We start from the raw sequence: 21,316 nt of genomic DNA on the forward strand, positions 1-21,316 counted from the left end.
AGTTTCTGGCAGTCCCTCAGGCTTTCTCTCTCTGTGATGTACCCCATAAAGCCTTCAGTAATAATATTGATATCCATCCTGTAAGGTGGACCACACCTTACCTGAAGTAAGCTCATCAAAAGGTCCTATTTGCAAGAGTTCACACCCATAGGAATTGGTTAAATTTAAGAAAACATTTTCTGGGCTACATCACCCCATATTCCCTTATCAGCCAAACTTGTAATTTATTCTATTCCCAGAAACAGGAAAAATTACCCTCAGAAGAATTTTTTTTTTTTTTTTTTTTTGGCATGGACAGGCACCGGGAACGGAACCGGGTCTCCAGCATGGCAAGAGAGAGCTCTGCCACTGCACCACTATCGCCCGCCGAGAAGAATATTTTATATCAATAAAACACTAGTAAAAAATATTAAAAGAATTTCGATTTTAATAGTTGTCCTAGCCTCAAACTGTGAGCCAAAAAATTCCTGCTGTTTATCAGTTGCATGGAATTTGCTTTGGCAGCTAAGAAAGTGTAATAGCTATTATTTACTTATTTTGCCAGTTCTTTAAATAACTGCTGTGGAATAGACTTTCTTTTGAAAATTATCAAATTGCCAATTTAGGGATGACCCTACTCTGCCACTCCTATTCTCCATTGTACTGGAAGTTCTAACCAATGCAATAAGGTACAAAAAGAAATAAAAGGTACACATATTGGAAAGGAGGAAATAAAAGTGTCATTGCTTGCAGATGACAAAGTTTTCTTAATAGAAAATGCCAAAGAATAAATAATGAAAAAGCACCTTATTTTTGACATAATATAAACTAGATAGCTTTTAAAAGTCTACTGGATGGAATTAAGTAAATAGCATAGGTTGGTACTCTTTTTCTTTAGTTTTACTTATTTGTTTACTTTTACTTAACTATTTTAGAAGTAACGTGGCTGGTTTATTATTTTGTCTTTGTCTCCAAAATGGTATTGTTCTAATAATGGAAAATGTCACTTTTTTATATCTATAATTTTCTATATCTATAATTGTGGGGACCCATTTTAAGAAAAATATGATATATTTTTATTGTTTTTAACATTTTAAAAATATGTGATATTTTATTTAGTTTCCATCAATATATGCCACTTTCACATTTTCCTCAATACATCATAAAATTTCATTTTCTAAATTTTAATTTCATTTTTTCTATAAATATCGTTCTTTTTTGCTTTAAAATTCCTTTTAATCTCAAGTGATTTCTTGTACCTTTATGTGAGTGTCATGTTTCTTCATCCTCAGTAGTTGTTAAAAGTGGTGGCTCTATACAAATAAGTCAGACTTCATTTTAAATACTCATCTGCCCTAATCTTTTCATTAATCTTATATTTCATGTAATAAGATACAGCATAACTGTGACATACATGCTAATTTTACCCCTAATATGTATTTCCCTTGTTTCATATTAGGAGATCCAGTACCTTTTAATTGTGGCATTGCGCCCTGGTCCTAGGCAATTGCAGCATCATTGTTGGTCTAAGTCAACCATAGCAGTCTTTTTCCCTTCCGCAGGGATGCACCATTTCATGCTTCTTCCAGTTAGAGGTGATCCTGAGGCCCAGACCTAGCCAGCGAGTCATGAAGAAAAGTGGGCTGGTGGATTTGATGCCACTCCCTCTTTTCCAAACGTCTTGCCTTGAGCCGCAGCCAGTTATAATAAGACAGCAGCAGCCTTAAAAATGGAAAAACTCCTGAGGATGAATTCATGATTAACTTACTATATCAGCCCCAAAATATCTATCAGAAGTCTTCTTATTTTTGAGATTTAAATTTCTCTGATGTCTAACACTGTTTATGGGGAAATCTATTCAACATGATACAACAGCATTTATAGCAACTTCAAACAGCTGGGAAGTATGTATGTTTGTATGAGAGTGTATGTGTGTGTATGTGTGTGTATGATATATATATATATTTATATAAATATTCGAGAATAGATTAAAAACTAAGCAAATATGAATTTCATCATATACTCCTTTGTGACAATATTACTATATTAATCGAGTATAATTACTTTTAGTATTGTCTACTGAGTTTATTTGACATATATTTTCATTCTCATGATTATAGTGATATTTCATATATAAAAAAAATTATAAATTGCAAACTTCAAATATGCAGTTTATTGTATGTATCTCAATGAAACTGACAAGAATATACCAAAGAGAGTTAAGGCATATAACGCACAGAGCTGCTATTTGGAACAATGCAGAAGTTTGGGTACCAGATGGTGGTAATGGTACCACAACACTGAGAATATAATTAACACCAGTGAATTATATATTTGAATGTGTTTAAAAATGGAAAGTTTAGTTAGTATATATTGTACTAGAATAAAGATTTTAAAAAAGGTTTATGGAATTGCCTAACACAAACAGTGGACTCTAAATGAAATCATGGACTGCAGTTAATAGTACAGTTATAAAAATGTGCTTCAATTAATTGTAACAAATGTTCTACTCCAATTAAAGATCTTAATAATATGGTGCTGTATGAGGATTGTGTTTTTATGAATGACTGCTTTGTAACCCAAAGTTACAAAGAAAAAAAAAAAAAGATAAAAAGAGAGGAAGGCTAGAAGGAAAAGACTTAACATGCAATTATGGGGTATCCCTGAAGAAAAAAAGAAAGACCGTGAAAAGAAAACAATTAAATTCTCAATATTTAATATTATCAGAAAATATATGAGAATTTCCTATATTCAAATTTAGAATCATATGGATGTTGCAGAGTGTGTTCTCTGGGAAGTACACTTAGACAAGGGAGGCGTGCAGGAAGATTTTTGGGAGTGCTCTTAGAATCAACACCAGTGGAAAGAAAGGAAGTAAGACTGGACAGAGGGAGAAGAGAAGCTGTGATGCAGTTGTAGAAAAAGGACTTCAGTCAACCCCATGAAAGAGATGACCAATTTGAACAGGACTGAGTGCTTTCCTTGGATGTGGGTTTATGACATAACTAAATAAATTCTGAAGGAAAGAATTGTGTTCTATATGAATTTCTACTGCAGTCAAAGTAAGGAAATATGAGTTGATTTTGTCTTTATCTTTTATTTCTTAACGAAGGGGCATATGGTGTAAAATAGAAAGATCTGACTTAACAATAACCAGAAGATGTTTAGTAATAAAAGCAGCTAGCAGTTATTAATTTCTGCATGGGAAGTTTATGCATATTTTATCTTTAGTCCGCCTATCACATCTGAACTGAAAGTAATTATTACTTCCAATTCACAGATGAAGAATAAAAGAAAACTCTGAGAAGACAAGCAATTTGTTAGAGTCACATGGCTGATGGATCAGCTCTGCTCTGCTTTAAATGTAGGCCTATCAAACCCCAAACTGGCACCCTTTCCCAGCATTGCAACTCTCCAGAAGTCCTCAATTGAAATACGAGTACTAATCTCACCATCTGTAAATGTGTATAATATAATCTACTTTATTTACTATGCAGTGTTGTTTCGGAGGCCAAATAATATATGGGCATGTTCTTTGTAAACTTGAAAGTACTATACAGTGTTAGCTATTGTCATTGTCATCCTAATTCTCTTTATTCAAGTCAATTATATTTCTTGTCTTTTTTATACACATACCATAAATATTAATTTACAGAGCACATGTTTTTGCATACATTTTGGTTAATGATCTCTTTCTTGTGGCCTTCTCAAATATTCATGTTTGATAAATTCTTATAACATAAAAAAATGAAATGGTGTATTTCTGGTTACCTATGCAGAATATTGCAACAATAGAAATTATATGAAGTCATCAGCATTGATGACATTGCAATTCAGGTTTCCAACTGGTGCTTGTGAATACTGTGGGAGTGCCCACCAAAGGAAGTTAGGGAAATAAGGTTATGTCCATCCAAATATCTTGAATTCAAAACTTAATTTTGGTCTCAGAATAAAATAGGATCATTTAGTACATATTTTGTTTTCTGTTACATTATTTACTCTAAGAATAGTCAGTGTACTTCCATGTTTACATGATGAAATTATTCATGAAATTTTGTAGTTTGTTAAGGTACAAGTGTCAGCTACATTTTGAAGAATTAACTCATAATACAAATCATTAAAAATTAAACTTAAAACAATTCCAATTTAATAATTTACCATGAGATATATTACCCGTAAGAGAAAGGACATATGCATTTCCCCTTTTAAGGAAAATCTGCAAATCCCCTTATGTAATGTTGTTTAGTGAGCTTGGAATGAGAACTAAGAAAACATAGAAGTTATGACAGAGCATTCATTAAGGTCATGGTGAGGCATTCATTTATTCATTAATTCATTTATTCATTTATATGTACATTTTTTGAGCTTATTCAACACTCAAAATTATCCTGAAGGATGTAAAGGAAAGGCAACAAACATGGAGCTGACATTAGGAAAAAGCTAATCGTCGTCAACAGAAACTTCAGTCCTACTGCAAGAGTTCTTGATTCTTTACTGGAAGTTCTATATGAAGATGCCAAATTCTTTATCTTTGATACTGTGTCATGCTAATTTTGATACAAATATTTCTATTTATTTTGATGGGAATTTCTTCAAGTATGATAATTCCATGGCAGTGGGGCGGGCACTAAAACTTTAATGTTCAGTCCTTTTCTCTTCTCTAGTCCAAGTAATTCTGCATAGGCTGGCTTCTGACTAAATTCTCCTTCAAGCCATGCAATTCTTTCCCCAGCTCACTAAGGCCCTGTTAATTTTGTTCATTGCATTGATCCGCATTTGTGATTATCATTTTATTATGGAATTCATTTTCTTCTGTTTTACCAAATTTCATAAACTTCTTCTTTTCATTGAGCATGTGCCATCTTGCTTGGCATCTAGTAGCCTTTCTATAAATGTTCATTAAATGAATAAATGAAGAAGGATAAGAATGAATATAGAGTACTTTCATTTTTTCCTTCTATTCCTTCTCTATCGATCTTAATGTCTGGCAGACAGTTTCTTTTTAAAACAAGCTCTGTAATTAGAGCAATAACTGAAGCATATATCAATTTACTTGAAGCAATTATTCTTTATTTCTTAATTTCCAAATTGCTGTTGGTCACTTCACTATTTTGCCCATATACTGGTTCTGTTGTCTCCTCTAGACAGAAAAATATCATGACTAATAATATGTCACTTATGTATATATGAGGAATTAGGTATATCCCAGTGGAGTTTAAATAAGAGAAAGTAATGTAAACTTCAACTTCATCTTTAGTGTTGTCCAGGGAATTCTCAACTCATATATCATTTTCCTTCTTTTTTTTTTCTCCTCTCTCAGTCCATATAAACTCTGAGTTAAATTTATTTTAGTAATTTTAATTTATTTTGCCTAAGAAGAGAAAAAACATGCAGTTTTTGCTTAAGGTTAGAAAAAAACATGAAGTATATAAACAGAAAATATATAAAACTTATTTCTTAACTTCCTTTATGGCTTGTCATCTGAGTATAATTTCTGAAGAGCTGCAAAGCATTTTAGTATTGTTTACACTTGGATTCAAGAAATTGTGAAAAGGTTTGGATTTATTATAGCATGTAGAATTGTTAAGCTTTTTATTTCTACAGATTATAATGTCTTTCTATCTATGTTAATTGCAGGGCTCACAACTTTAGGAAATTTAATTGAAAATTTTTAAATATTCACACATGATAAAGAATGCTGGAATATCATTTAGCTTTTCCAAATATAGTTCGTGGGGAATATTCAAGAACAAGTAATATGATTAAATTATTTTATGCATCAAACAGCTACAAAGTTGGAGTGAGTGATTAAGAAGAACGAGCCATCATTGGGGAGGTTTTAATAACTAACCACATTCAAATTGTGAAGAATCGCTTAAATGAAGAATGTCATGAAGTCAGGGGATCAAGTCATTTTTCAAATAACTTTATAGTCCAACATCTTATGAGTTTCTTAGTGTTTGTAAGAGAAGATAATGTGATGGTCATGGATACTAACTAGGCTCTGTGATCCTCTGTAATCTAAGACTTTGTGAAGTGTAAAAACTATGTAATCTTTTTTATTGAGGTAGGTCATTTAGAGAAGATTTTCTAGCATTCCTAGATACTTCTGTCTTATTTGAGGCAAAAACAGTATGTTAATTGGATAGCATCCAATAATTTTTCTATCCGAATAATAAAATAAATCTGTGCTTCACTGATTAAAAAAGCACATGATGAAATGGAACTTGAGTTATTTTGTTTTTTCCCTAACATAAACTAAAATGAGTGATGAGTAAGACTCAATGAAGGAAGGAATGAAAGCTACATCTGAAAAATTATTTGATTTACGGAATAGAGAGCTGCTTTATTGTTGGTAGAAATGTGTCTGAAGATTTAGGCATTCCAACGAGCACTTCATATTCATATATTGCACTAAATTCAGATGAGTAATTCATTGGATGAGGTAGATAGAATGATGTCCTACCCCAAAGATGTCCATTTAGTGCACTGAAAGTGATATGAGAAAATCATGATTAATATTTATGAGAAGACCTGACCTAATATTTAAAGGATATATATAATCCCACAGGTATGCATCCACTCATATGCAAAAATAATATCACCATGAATGATCTTTTTTTTTTTTTTTTTGGTTACTCAAAACACTCTCCCTCAGTCTCTCTCTCTCTTTCTTTCGTCTCTGGGGCCATTATTCTATATTCCTTCTTGGTCAGCAAGATATTGTGCAACCTCAAGGATGGAAGCCTTATGGTATGAATCATGGAAGAAGAAGATGGAGAGAACAGGGGACATTTATGACACAGGTGCTGTTGTATAGACCTGGACCACCTGTCTCTAGACAGCAGGGTCTGTAAAATAAACAACCTAATACATAAGCCACATACTTATGAAATCTTTCTTTTTTCTGTAGTTGTTAAATTCATACTTATCACACCAATTATAAAATCTATCAATCATTTCTCTAAATAATTATTTAGAAAAAAATTATAATTTATCCCATTTAACTTTACATTTTTTAAATTGCTATTTTTGGGGGCCTAATTCCATGTCTAGAGACGGGATTCTACTTTAGTGCTACCATTTGAATAAGACTACTAACTTTTCTAAATTTTATTTTTCCCCAAAGAGAAATGATAACTTAATGAACTACAATTCATATAGTTGCTAAATTAAATAATATATTGCATGAGATTTGAAAATGAGTATAAAGGATCATATTAAAAATATATTGAAACAAAAGTAAACAAATATATTGAGTAATTGTTACCTCTAAGTTCCATTTACTTTGGACTCATGATCCAATTTAGTTTTGTGCAACTGTCACAGTTCAGTATTAGAGATCATGTTATTATCACTTTACAGATAAAGCAATTTAATTCAGGTAAGATAAGTAACTTCCCCAAGATCACATATTTAGTATAGAACCAGAGTTTAGATTTGAACCTAAGTCTGAATTCATAGTTCATATATTTTCTATGGTATCATAAACCAGTGCATATTACTACCTATTTCATAGTATGCAATCCTCACTTTTAATTTAACCAAATAATATTGGCTTGTAGGTTTTTAGTAGCCTTAACAATAAATAGTTATCTTTCTATTATAAAAGTGTACCTTTAAATTTTAAATAAATTCCTTATCATCAGAAGACTGTTTTTAACCTAAAAGACAGCTTAAAAAATTTATTTTCCCTAGGTAGTTGTTTTCTGTTCACAAATGCTTTGGAAATCCGTGTGATTTTTTTTTTTTTCAACACAGCCATGATGACAATCTACTGTGAATCCAAAATGTCATGATATTTACTATTCTTTGCATGCAAACACACTTGACACAAACAGAGTTAGAATGAGAAATCTATCTTCTTCACTCAGTACATCAGTGGACTTTTTGACTCATCCTAATGTTTGTGTAGTTGGGCAACTGGCACCTCAACTCCTCCCGTTAAATGCCCTGCTACTCCTATTAAAATCAGTGGACGTTATCCTGTGTATTTAAACTCTACATTCTGAGAGTTTGGAAAAAGGAGATAATGTATCATAAGCCACCCACCAGAAAATGTGTATTAATAAAAAAAAAAGAATATAATAGGATTGCAATTTATTCTGCTCCTTTTACTTATCAGCTTTCTGCATGTGGTTGATTTAAAATCTTGTAAAAACGTCAAAAGATTATGTATAGTTTTGTGTACTAGAAATGAACATATTTTGAGCCCAAGTAGGTTAAAAATATGAAATATATTAAAATGATTTTGCTATTCAGTCCAAGATTAAAAAAAAATCTAATGCCATGTAACTGAAATTTCTGTCTCTAGAAGGTGACTATGTTCAGGGGAGTAGACACTGACATTAACAGCAAAATGTTCACATGAGTGCTTTGTAATGTAGGTGTCCCATAGGTGATTTTCATACATCTTTAACTACTCGAAATTACTTTATTTTAGGCTATGCATCACATTCTGTTAAAATAAGAACAGTCTTTTATATATATGTATATATATGTGGAAGTCACAAAGCTTGTAATAATTCTCACATTTATAGCAGTTAAACTTTTAAAGACAAAATCAGTAGATCACACTGGATAATCTGCAATTGTTGGATTTCTTTATATATATTTCTAAACTGTTCAGAAACAGGGAAAATCTGGTTATTTCACATTTATTTTAAATAAACCTGCTATTACCATCAATTACTATTATTTGCTTTTCCAGAAAGTGAATGCTAATAAAAATACCAAAGAGCATTCTGAAGATAAAAAATACAAAGGTACCTTCCCATACAATCACTAATGATTAACTAATTAGTAGAAATTATTTGGACTAATTTTTTCATGAAGTATCAAGCTATTTTAGAAAAAAGTATTATTATTGTTTAAGAATGAAAGATGTAAATAACATTATGCAATTCAAAAGTTAGCATATATTCATCTAAAATCATCAGATATAAAAACATATCAAAGAACAAGGTTTTCAATGCTGTCTTTAGAATAGAAACCATTTAATTTGTTTATTAGAACTGGGATTAAAATGAACATATTTCAATTCTTTCATTTTCAAAACTGTGATACGTGAAAAAAGAAGAACAAATAATTGCTCTTGGTCCCCCTAAAAATGTCATTTAAGACATAAATAATGAAAAAGAGAAAAGAAAAGATTGCTATATCGCATCAGTGTAGTGTGTCAGAGTAGAAGTAGTTCATAACCCAGCTGGCACAGTTCCACCCCCATGATAAAAGAAGCATGCCCTCCAATTCCTGGTAGAGATGAGAATTCTCAGTGCAACCACATCACTACCAATAGAGGCAAGAGACCTCCAAAGAGCCTTAGAATATTTCCCTACATCTTGAGTTCGATGATAGCTGCAATGGCAGGACAGGCCAGTGGTCCCATAATTAAGTGGACACTGCTTAAAAATAAATGGCCGATGACATTAAGAAGAACAAGGTAGGAGGGCTTGATAATCCAAAATCAGATCTTATTATAAAGCTTTTCCATTTAATGCACTGCCATAATACTGTAGGGACTAAAGTGACCAACTTAATAAACTCTAGTGCACAGAAGAAGACCCACAAGACAGAAGTGGAACTTAAAATAATGGGTAAAGGGTTGATATTTTAATAAATAATTCTTGAAGAGCATAAAAATGAAAATGGACCCCGGCTTCAAGCACTGTAATGTCAAGGAAAAACCATAGATGATTTGGAAATAACAGAAGGCATTTTTTCTGATACAATGATAATGAAGGGGTTATTTTTTCTGATACAATGATAATGAAGGAGTTGTATGTGTCAATCATGTGGAAAAAGGCAAGCAGCACATTAAAATTAATAATTTAATTAATCTCACAATTCCCCAAAGATAATGGAAATGCCACCATGTATGAAAGAGTCAGTGTGGAATAAAAAAGCCTCATTGTGATAAGACATTTTCAACACATAATCTTTTTCAACACATATAACCAATAATGGGCAGTATCTAAAATACAGCAAGATATATAAATGAATTAATTTTAAAAACACTACAAAAAATAAGCACATGAATTAAGATGTCGCTATAAAAAGAATAAAAGCAAATTGCCAGTGAACATATTAAAACAACCAACTTTATTAGCATTCTGAGAAATTAAAACGAAAATCATAATGTAATCACAGTAGACACATTCTAGTTCGACAAAAAAATTGTAAAATCTGACGATGCCAAAGTAAGTATATTGACCTGGACATCTCTCATCTTCAAGTATTAATTAATACAATTTCTTTGGATACAATGGAACATTATCTAGATATGTTAATGATATCCAGAGCCTATAACCCAAAAATTCCATTCTTCAGTAAACATTCTAAAGAAACTCAAGCATTTGTATAGAAAGACATGCATACCAAAATGTTGACAGCAGATTTTTATAATGGTTTCAACGTGAAACAACAGAAATTTTCATTCACATTAAAAAAGAAATGTGGTCTCATCATTCAATGGGATATTCTTTTATAATGAAAATAAGCAAATTCCAGTTACAGTCAGAAATCATTAAAAAATCTCACAAAATAATTTTGAGATAAAGCTACAAGACAAAAAATAGATATGCACTATAAAGTTCAGATACAGAATAAGATAAAGTTTATTGTTTTGGGATGCATTAATAGTTGGTAAAACTCATTGAGAGCAAGGAAATGTTATCATGAGAGATATGAAAATGAGTACTTCTGGGGGAACATGCATCTTTATTCCACCAATCCAATCCTTTATTCTCCAATCCACTGTCTCTTCCAGTTTTTCCTCTTTCTGTTCTATCTCCATTTCACTACAACTCCTCTAAACAAAGCATTTCTAATATTTCATCTGAATAACTGAATTTCTTCAATTACCCAACATGCTCCAATATATAATTAATTTAATTGACATTTGTTGGAGTAATCCTTTAAAAGTGTAGATTTCATAAAGTTCCAAACATACTTAAAGGCACTCAGTGACATAAATTTATAAAATCTGAATTCATTATCCTGTTTTATAAAACTTAACATTGATATATCTCTTCCTATAATTCCAGTAACAAGTTTGTTACTCCTAGGATTTTCATTAGCTGTACCTTCTATTGGAATCATCTTTGTTTTGATCTTCAAGTGAAATGCTTCTTCTTCACCTACAGATCTCAAGTTCAATGTTTATCTCTTCAAATAAGTCTTTCTTGATCATCCAACCCAAGGTAATCAACTTTTATTTATTCTCTGTTAAATCTACTGTTTTTTTTTTTAATCTATTTTAGGTGCATGGTCCAGGAATCAAATGTTATTATTATTATTATTTGCCTCTTTTCCTTTCCTGCAATCCCCTTTTCTGTTTAGCTGATCTTTTGTGATATATCTGTTTGATCCCTTTCTCATTTTTCTCCATGTATATTTATTTTTAAATATTTACTTTGTGGTTAACCTGAGATTTAACACCATCTACATCTACAACCTACTAATTTGAAAAAATACCAACTTAGTTTCAATAGTATTCGTGCTTCTGTAGCCCACTGTTTCCTTTTTTTATATTCACTTTGTCCCACATTACTTCTTCATGTTTCATGTGTCCTTTTTCTTGTTCAATTTGATTCAGACTCTTAACAGAATTAAAGAGTAGAGTTGCATATTGAAGATACAGTGCTGTTGGGTTTTGCATTTACCTTGTTTAATTACACTTACTGAAGATTTTCCTTTCTTCACACTACTCGAAGCCACTCTCTCCTGTCTTTTCCCTTCAGCCTGCAGAACCCCCTTCAGTAATTCTTGCAGAAAGGTGACTCTGGGACTCTTCCTTTTCTACAAGAATTACAACTCTCTCAGTTTCTATTTATCTGTAAATATTTTAAACTTCCCCTCATTTCTGAAGGACAGGCTTTCTGTAATATTTTGGGGCTGGCAGTTGTTCTCTTTTCAGATGTTAAATATATCCTAACAGCACCTTCTCACCTCCATGGTTTCTTATAAGAACTTGTCACTTAGTCTTGTATTTACAAATCATATTTGCTTTGTTGCTCTCAGAATTTTCTCCTTAACCTCTGGCATTTGACAGTCATGCTCTATCTTATTACATGAAGTATAAGGAAAAGATTAGGGCAGATGAGTATTTAAAATGAAGTCTGACTTATTTTTATAGAGCCACCATTTTTAACAACTACTGAGGATGAAGAAACATGACATTCACACAAAGGTAGAAGAAACTGCTTGAGATTAAAAAGAATTTTAAGACACAAAAAAAGAATGTTATTTATAGAAATAATGAAATTAAAATTAAAAAATGAAATTCCATGGCATATGAGGAAAGTGTTAAAGTGACATATATTCATGGAAAAGAAATTAACTATCACATTATCTTTTTAAAAAGTTAAAACTAAATAAAAGTAGATCACGTTTTTCTTAAAAGAGGCTCCCACAATTATAGACATAGAAAAATGACATTTTCAGTGTTCTTTCCATTATTAGAAAAATACCATTTTGGAGATGAAGAGAAAATAGTAAAACCAGCCATCTTATCTCTATAAAAGTTAAGCAAAGATAAAGAAGAAAAAGAGTATCAACCTACCTTGTTTTGCTTAATTCCATCAAGTAGAATTTTAAAAGCTATCTAGTTTATATTATGTCAAAAATCAGGTACTTTTATTTCATTGTTTAATCTTTGGGATTTTCTATTAAGAAAATCATATCATCTGCAAACAATGACCCTTTTATTTCTTCTTTCCCAAAATGTGTACCTTTTATTTCCTTTTCTTAACTTATTGAACTGATTAGAATCTCTAGTACACTGTAGAATAGGAGTGGCAACGTGGTAGAGTAGGGCCATCCCTAAATTAGCAATCTGATAATTTTCAAACGAAAGTCTATTTCATATCAATTATTTAAAGAGCAGATAAAATTGGCAAATAATAGTTTTTATAGTTTCTTAGCTGCCAAAGCAAATTCCATGCAATGGATGTTTAAATAACAGGAATTTATTGGCTCACAGTTTGAATCTAGGATGACACAATCAAAGTTTCATCAACGTGATGCTTTTCCCATAAGAGTGTGGTTTATGGGGCTGGCTGCCAGTAATCCTTGGTCCTTGGTTATTCGTTCACATGGCAATGCCTGTGGCAGCCTCTCCTGGCTTCTACCTTCTCTTCTGGGTCTGTTAACATTCAGCTTCTGGTGCCCCCTTGGGCTTTTACTGTCTGTGGTATACCCTATAAAGCCTTCAGTAATTTGATTGATACCCATCCTATCATCCCTTACCTGAAGTAACATCATCAAAAGGTCCTATTTATAAGAGTTTACACCCACAGGAATGGATTAAGTTTAAGAAAAATATTTTGCTGGGATACAAGATAGTATACCCCTCATCAACCAAACTTAGTATTTATTCTATTCCCAGAAACAGAAAAAATTACACTCAGAGTAGGTCTATTAGAATTTATTCTGTTTAGAGTGTACTGTGCTTCTTGGACATGTACATTTATATTTTTATAAGAGTTGAGAATTTTTTCATCATTATTTCTTCAAATATTCTTCACACCTTTTCCCTTCTCTTTTCCTTCTGTGACACTCATGATGCATCTGTTGGTGTGCTTCATGCTGTCACTCAAATCCCTGATACTCTGCTCAGTTTTTACTATTTCTCAGTCTATTCTTTTGACTGTATACTCTTGATTGTCCTGACTTCTAATTCACTGATTCTTTCTTCTGCTTGTTCAGATCTGCTGTTATGTGCCTCTAGTGTATTTTTAATATTATTTATTGTGCCTTTTATCCACAAATTTCTATCATCTTTGCTTTTAAACTTTGGAAATCTTCTTTATGTTTATGCATTCCCTTATTAATACATTTTATATCTCTAGGCGTATTTTCATTCATACACTTGCATTGATTTAGGAGATGTGTTTGAGTTTCTTTGATTAGTTTTTCCAAATTCAGTGTCTCTGCTGAAGTTTTAATTTAAATCTGTTCTCTTAACTGAGCTATACCTTCCTTTTTCTTAGCATGATTGTAACATTTTGCTGATGTCTAGGAATCTGACATCTTGTGAAGTTAACTATGAAGTCCGGTTTATCCCTCTCTTCTAGGGTTATATTATTGATTGGCTTTTTGCTAAGGTTCTTTTTCAACACTTGGTCCAATTTATTCTGGATCCTGGATATACAGCACAATTGTTATGACTGCATTTTTTGTGCTATTGTATCATCTCCAAGAAAAAGCTTCCTTTCTCCTCTTCCTTCTCAGGTATCTTGTTCTGTTGTGTTTGTTTTGTATGGAATTTTCTCCCCAGTTCCTATGATTTGTTTACATTCTCTCCCTCATTCAATGCCGCCTTTTGTTTTCACTTTTCAGTTCCAGGACTCTTCCTATCATATAGCAGTTCAGTTCTCATTCCTTCCCCCCTTTTTTCTCTGTGGGGCTTTTCTGTCTCCAATTTCTTCCTATTTAGGGTATCCTGTCCTGGAGACCCAGATGAGACAAATACGGAAAGGTGGATCAATCTAGAAGAGCCACTGTGTGTTTAGGTGGTATAGCCAACAAACCCTGGATCGAGTGTGCTGCTGCTGATGTCTCTCTGTCCTCACCCACACTGGGGCCATGTTGTATACAAAACCCTTTAGCTGCTTGTGTTCTGTCCTGTATCTCTGCAAATGTGGTTCCCTGTGCTTGAATATTCATGGGGCTGTAACTCACTGCTGTGAATCATTCAATAGTCTGTATCCACAGCAAGAAGGACCTGGGCCAAGCTCCCTCTGTGTGACTACCAACTGCATGGGACTGAGCGAGGTGGGGGAGTCCAGATCGGTATATCCAGGATCAGTATCTCCTAACTGACCTTGGAGATTACTTTTCTTTTTCTTTGATTCAGCATTTGTGGAGTCCTTCTCCAGTATCTATCATCATTCAGAATTCCAAGCAAGTGGAAATTGTCCTTTTGTTAGTTCATCATTTCTTATAAACTGAAACAAAGAAATACTGAATATTGATTACAAATCAAATTCATCAGTGATCCTAAATTGAAAAGCATTTCACATTCGGACAGGCTTAAGGAATAAGGAAGATCTCTATACATAATGATGATGAAAGAAAATATGTTTATCGAGTTATATACAAGTTGTATATACATATATATGTTGAATCCCATTTATCTGTCTGTATAAATCTATCTCTCTCTATCAGCATATGCAATATGTTATATATTAGATATATGGAAGTACAAAGTCATAATAACTTTTATTATTAGGATTCTGGTAGTGAATTTAGTGGACTACTACTTAGTAATATAGTGTAAACCATAATCATTCTGTGGAAAATTTATTCTATGAGTTCTATGAAATATATTTGATTTCAACAATTTAGAGATTATAAATTGCTAGTTATGTCCTCCATAAATAAATTCTTCCCATATGATGTCATAATTTCCTTTTCAAGAATATTAGTACTCTTACAGTAATCAGGTATGCCCTATTTAATTAAGTTGAAGTCTTTTAGAAGTAAATAACAATGAAATCTCAACCACCTACAGTAAATTTAGCAGGTTTTTTTTTTTTTTTTTTTGGCATGGGCAGGCACCAGGAATCGAGCCCGGGTCTCCTGCATGGCAGGCAAGAACTCTGCCACTGAGAAACTGTGGCCCACCCTCCTACAATAAATTAAAAAAACAATCTATAATCTGTATTGTGTTAGAATTGAGGATAAAAAAGGAACATTCCATAGTTCCTTTACTTTAGTAACATTTCAAAGTCTGGTGGGGAAGAGAATTATGCACAGTGCTAATATCAAAAAATATTATAACCACAAAAACATAGCTCCTGTTAGAAGTCCAAGTGTATGTCTATTTATGTAAAGATGGCATTCATAAAAAATGACCCATAAATGCACATATGTTTAAGTTGATTTCTTAACAATAAGTAGAAGGCCGAGATGTAAATGAAAATAGAAATATTTGCAGTAAACACATTCCATGGAAAGAATATTATATGATAAGGCACTGAGATAATTATAAGATGCATCTTCAGATATTTTCTGACTATTCAGTGTATTTAGAGAATAGGACAAATTCAGGAACAACATGAGCAAGGATGGGTTTAGTCTTGTGAAAGATTAAAGGCCCATGAAAATGAATACGACAAGGTGCCCTGTTGTGGTTTTATGGCATCCATGCAAAAGTTATCGAAGTCCCAACCCCAGTATGAAAGATGGTGACCTTATTTGGAATTAAGTCCTTGATGGTGGATTTAAAATAAGGACATATTTGAGTAGGGTGGGTCCTTAATTAAATATTCCTGATATTCTTCTAAGAAGGGGAAAAGTGACCTAGAGGTAAGGCAAGTGTGTGAAGATTAAGGCAGAGACTGGAGTTATCCTGTAACAAGCGAAGGAATGCCAAAGATGGCTAGTCACTGCTCGAAGCTAGGAAAGTGGTACAGAACAGATTCTTCCCTAGAGACTTCAGAGGTACTATAGCCCTTCAGAGGGAATCCTCAGGACTTCTGGACTCCGGAAATGTGAGAAAATAAATTTCCCTTTTTTAAGCTGCCTGATTTGTGGCAATTTGTTATGGCACCCTTAGGAAACCAAGATATTCCTGAAAGCAGTAAGGGCATGCAATGAATTGAACAGCTGGCATACAATCACAGAATTTACAGTAACATGGACAAATCCATGATAAAGGTATGTGTCACATGCTGGAGGAGAACAGGAAGGGCTGTTCACCCAGTTTAGGGTTATTGAGGAAAATTTCTTGAAATAAATAAAGCTTCAGGCAAATAATGAAAGAGATGTAGTAGGAGACGCTTAAACTTGGCCTATTCAGCTCCATCTCCACACTCTCATGGTGCCTTACTATATTCAGAGGCTGGAAAGATTTTTGTACATTTTGGGTTCTCCTAGCTGTAACTGCATAGACAAGAAGGATAAAAATTCTCATATTCATATGGAAAAATCCAAATTTAATATTTTAAATTGTGACGTCAAGGAACAGTGCTGAAGGATTATTATTAGAAGAGTGTTAAATCAACAAATGAGGTCAAACGAATTTCCTCTGGGGAAAGGACTGAGGATCAAGAAAACTATCTGCTAAGGTGGTTGATTTTTATTTTAAGCCATTCGTTGTAGTTTGCTAGCTGCCAGAATGCAACACACCAGAGATGGATTGGCTTTTAATAAAAGGGGATTTATTTTGTTAGTTCTTCAGAGGAAAGTCAGCTAACTTTCATCTGAGGTTCTTTCTTATGTGGGAAGGCTCAGGGTAATCTCTGCTGGCCTTTTCTCCAGGCCTCTGGGTTCCAACAGCTTTCCCTAGGGTGATTTCTTTCTACATCTCCAAAGGCCTGGGCTGAGCTGCGAGTGCTGAGATGAGGTATGGCGAGCTGCTTGGGCTATGCTACGTTGTACTCTCTCACTTAAGCACCAGCCAATTAAGTCAAACGTCATTCATTGCAGCAGGCACGCCTCCTAGCAGACTGCAGATGTAATGAGCAACAGATGAGGTTCACGTACCATTGGCTCATGTCCACAGCAACAGAACTAGGTGCCTTCACCTTGCCAATTTGACAACTGAATCTAACTACCACACCATTCGATAGAAAAAGAAGTAATTAAAAACACAGAACATAGAGCAGAAACCATATATTAATAAATTATGGCTGGTCAATATTACAATGATGGAATGGGGAAAATTGAAATAAATTATCTTGTCTAATATCTAATGTACACTAATATTAATGCATGTTACAAATCATTGCAAAAGAAAACATTTCTTTGAACTTTAATTATGAGAGCAATTTTTGAAAGATTTATTAAAAATAAAGGGCTATGAATAATGATTGGTAATGCTCTTTAGATGAAATTTTAAATTATATGCAGTCATATCCTATGTCATTATGCCATTTGTTCTTGAATTTTTTAGCTTGTTACATATTTTAGGGTAGGGTATCTACAACTGGATTATTAATCACTGATTAAATTGCTGTACACTACCTCAATATGTATCTTAAATCATGGCTTGGCTTATCCCCTTATAGCAAGGGCTTTTTACCTGCAGTAGTAGTACATACACTGAACTTTTCAGGTACCATATTTCTCTATAGGTACATATGTATATTTTATGTTTTATATTATGTCTGCTTTTCTACTTGGTTGAAAAATGGAATTTTATAAAATGGAGTAAAAGGAACTAAGAAAGTAATCTAGTAATATAGCCATACAATAGAATGCTATTCAGCAATAAAAATAATGAATAATTAATATGCAAAACACTTGAATGGATCTCACTTGTGGTGGTGCTTGCACAAATCTATACATGTGATAATATGGCATAGAACTTTACATTCACATTGTACTAATGCCAATTTCATGCTTTCAATACTGTACTATACTTACATAAAATGCAAATGGTACATGGGACCTTTCTGTACTATTGTGCGACACTCCTATGAATCTATAATTGTTTAAAATTTAAAACTTAACAGTTTAAAATTGTTTAAAAAAATCTGTAAAAACATTTCAAAAGGATATACCTTACCTGTCTTAACAAAAAAATGTTTATTGAATGTTTACTCCATATTTTGGTTCTTAGGAGCTTATCTTTTATTCAAATAAGTAGGTAAAAATTTGATAAGATCACATGCTGATAGATGAAGACAAGAGAGTGAGAGAAATGAATCAGAGTGTTTGACATGGCAGGAGCAATCATGAATGTCCTCTCTGAAGAGGCAATGTTCAAATTGAGGAAAAAACTGATGAGCAGGTTATCATGTACAGTTCTAGAGGAAGACCATTCCAAGTCAAAAAAAGAAAAAAAACAATATTTCAAATTTCCTGCAATCAGAATGACAATGGCATATTTAATATTTAATGGGTAGAAAAAAGCCGTAGATTGGGGTGTGGTAAACCAAAGGGAAACTGGAAGGTGATGGATCAGCAGCAGAAATACATGGGGATTTGTTTGAAATGCTAAAGAAAAGATTTTACACAGAGAGTAAATGACATCAAATTTATCTAAAAAATCACCCTAACTGTTATTTATGGGATGGACTGTCAGGGCAAGCGGGTAAAAAGGGAAGCAGAAAGAGCTGTTAGAAGGCACTTACGACAGCTCAATTGTGGTATGATTTAGCTTATATTACGAATTTAGCAGTGAGAAGTAATTGCGTTCAACATTTATTATGACAGCTAATTTACAGATATTACCAAATCTTAAGAGCAGGATATAAGTGATTGAGAACAATCAAATGTAGTGTTAGATTTGGGGCCTCAAAAACCTGGAGAATGGTGGTGCAATTTGTAGATTTGGGGAAGACATCTATGTTTATATTAGGTCATGTGATATTTGAAATTTTTATTAGTGACTATATCAAACAAGCTTTTCTATATATAACACCAGAAATTAGGGGAAGAATCGAGATTAAGATAAACATTTTACTGCTATCAGCATATTGGTGAAGTTAAAGCTATGGGCCTGAAGAGATCATTTGAAGAAAGAATTCAGATGCAAGAGACAAAAGTGTCATGGCAGAAAGAGCACAATAATATCTCAGAAATGAAAGAAATGATGGAGGATAAGGAAAGAACAAATACGGCTGAAGAATAACCAGCAGGATATAAAGAAAAAGTTAGATTATTTTTTTCCTGGAAGATTAAAATAATAAGTGGAAAGTTTTTCAAGGGAGTGGTCAGCTGTGTCAATTAGTCTGAGATGTTGGTTAATACATAGAAAAGACATTGACATAAATTGGTTATTACAGGCTATCATGTAATATGTTAATTTTTCCAGTATACTTTTCTTGTAATAGAGTCATGAGATTGCTTAATTTGAAAGAAAAAATAATCTCAGGGTAAATTTGCCATCAAAATATAAGGAAATCATAGGCTTATCAGATTGTGTTATTGCTTTTTCTCCTTCTCTCCCTCTCTCTTTACTCTCTCCCACACTACCTTAAATTTCCTCTAATGCTCCCCGTTTCTCTTTCTTTTTCGTGACAGACTTTACTCCTTAGATGTTTTTAAACCTGCTCCTCAAATGGCAGACAACTACAAATGTAAAAAATGTTACACATCTATAGCCGAGTATTATTCTCTCAAGACTCTTTTCTGGATCGAATTCATTACAACTAACTAACAATGTAACTTTGGAAAACTTGCTTAATATTAATACCTCAATTTTCTCAAGAATAAAGTAAGAATTGCAATAGTAATATCTTAGATGTTTGTGTACAAATTAAATAAGTTAATATATTTAACAAATCTTCGGCAAAATTTTATGCAAATGTTACTCATTACTCTAGATCAATATTCTAAACAAATATTTAGATTATTGTTTAGAATTATTGTCTATTATTGTCTGATTAACTCAGTTGGAGCATGTATATATGCATATAAATAGAGTACTTATAGGTTGTGCAGAAGTAGGGACACAATGCATATAAGGTTTAAGGAATGTATACAGGGCTATTGACAGAGATGGGTTCCTTTAAGAGAATATATAGTGAAGAAAATGATAAGAAATAAACACAACTAAAGACCTAAATATAAAAATATAATTCTAATAGCAATACATTCAGAAACTATAATATATTCATTCATTCATTCACCAAATACTTACAAAGTGTCCCTTCTTGTGTAAATAATGACAGGTCACACAAGAAATACTGAAATAGTGTAAAAAAATGACAAAATCCTCTGCCTTCCTGTAATTTATATTCTAATGGTGTAAAGTAGGCGTCCAAAAACTAAAAAAGCATATTGTTTAGTATATGATACGATATAGAAGAAAGATAAAGGAGAGAAACAAAGTAGGTAGTAAATGGGTTTGCAATTTAGACAGGGAAGCTTTACTGAGATGGTATATTTGAGAAAAGCCTGAAGGAAGATAATGATTAAGATAAGCCTACAGCTGGAGGAATTATAGCCTAAGGAGGGGGTCATAAAGTTCAAAGGCCTTGAGGGAGGAGCATGCCTGGGATACTTGATCCACAGGAATGATGCAAGTGTGGGAAGAATTATGTAGATCAGGATTCAAGGTTAGGACAGATTGTGCGTAGTTTTGAAGGGCAAATGGGCGCAAATTTCAGCTTTTACTGTTGGATGTGTTAAGAAACTACTGGAGAACTGAAAGCATTGGTACAGTTTCACTGTGGTTGCTATTGAGTATGGATTAGAAGGCGGAAAGTTTGGAAATTGGGAGACTTCAGTATTGCAATATTGTAATAGCCCAGAATAGAGAGGATTGTCTAAGCAGAGAGACTCAGTCTTTGGTATCAGAACCTCTACACTTAAAAATTACAGAAGACTACAAAGATTTTGCTTATATAAGATATTTATCTATATCTACATATCCATTTATATC

The 21,316-nt window shown here is 32.9% G+C and overlaps 1 long non-coding RNA gene across 1 annotated transcript; it reads left to right on the forward strand.

The window, feature by feature from the left end:
* Nucleotides 1-2,996: 2,996 nt before the first annotated feature.
* LOC143679351 (uncharacterized) lies at nt 2,997-20,058 on the forward strand. Its single transcript, XR_013173677.1, has 5 exons — nt 2,997-3,041; nt 3,260-3,343; nt 6,696-6,785; nt 11,124-11,180; nt 19,954-20,058. It is a non-coding gene; the product is annotated as an uncharacterized LOC143679351 (long non-coding RNA).
* The last annotated feature ends 1,258 nt before the right edge of the window (nt 20,059-21,316 follow it).

This window comes from Tamandua tetradactyla, chromosome 4 (genome assembly GCF_023851605.1).
Source record: "Tamandua tetradactyla isolate mTamTet1 chromosome 4, mTamTet1.pri, whole genome shotgun sequence".
Taxonomy (NCBI): Eukaryota; Metazoa; Chordata; class Mammalia; order Pilosa; family Myrmecophagidae; genus Tamandua; species Tamandua tetradactyla.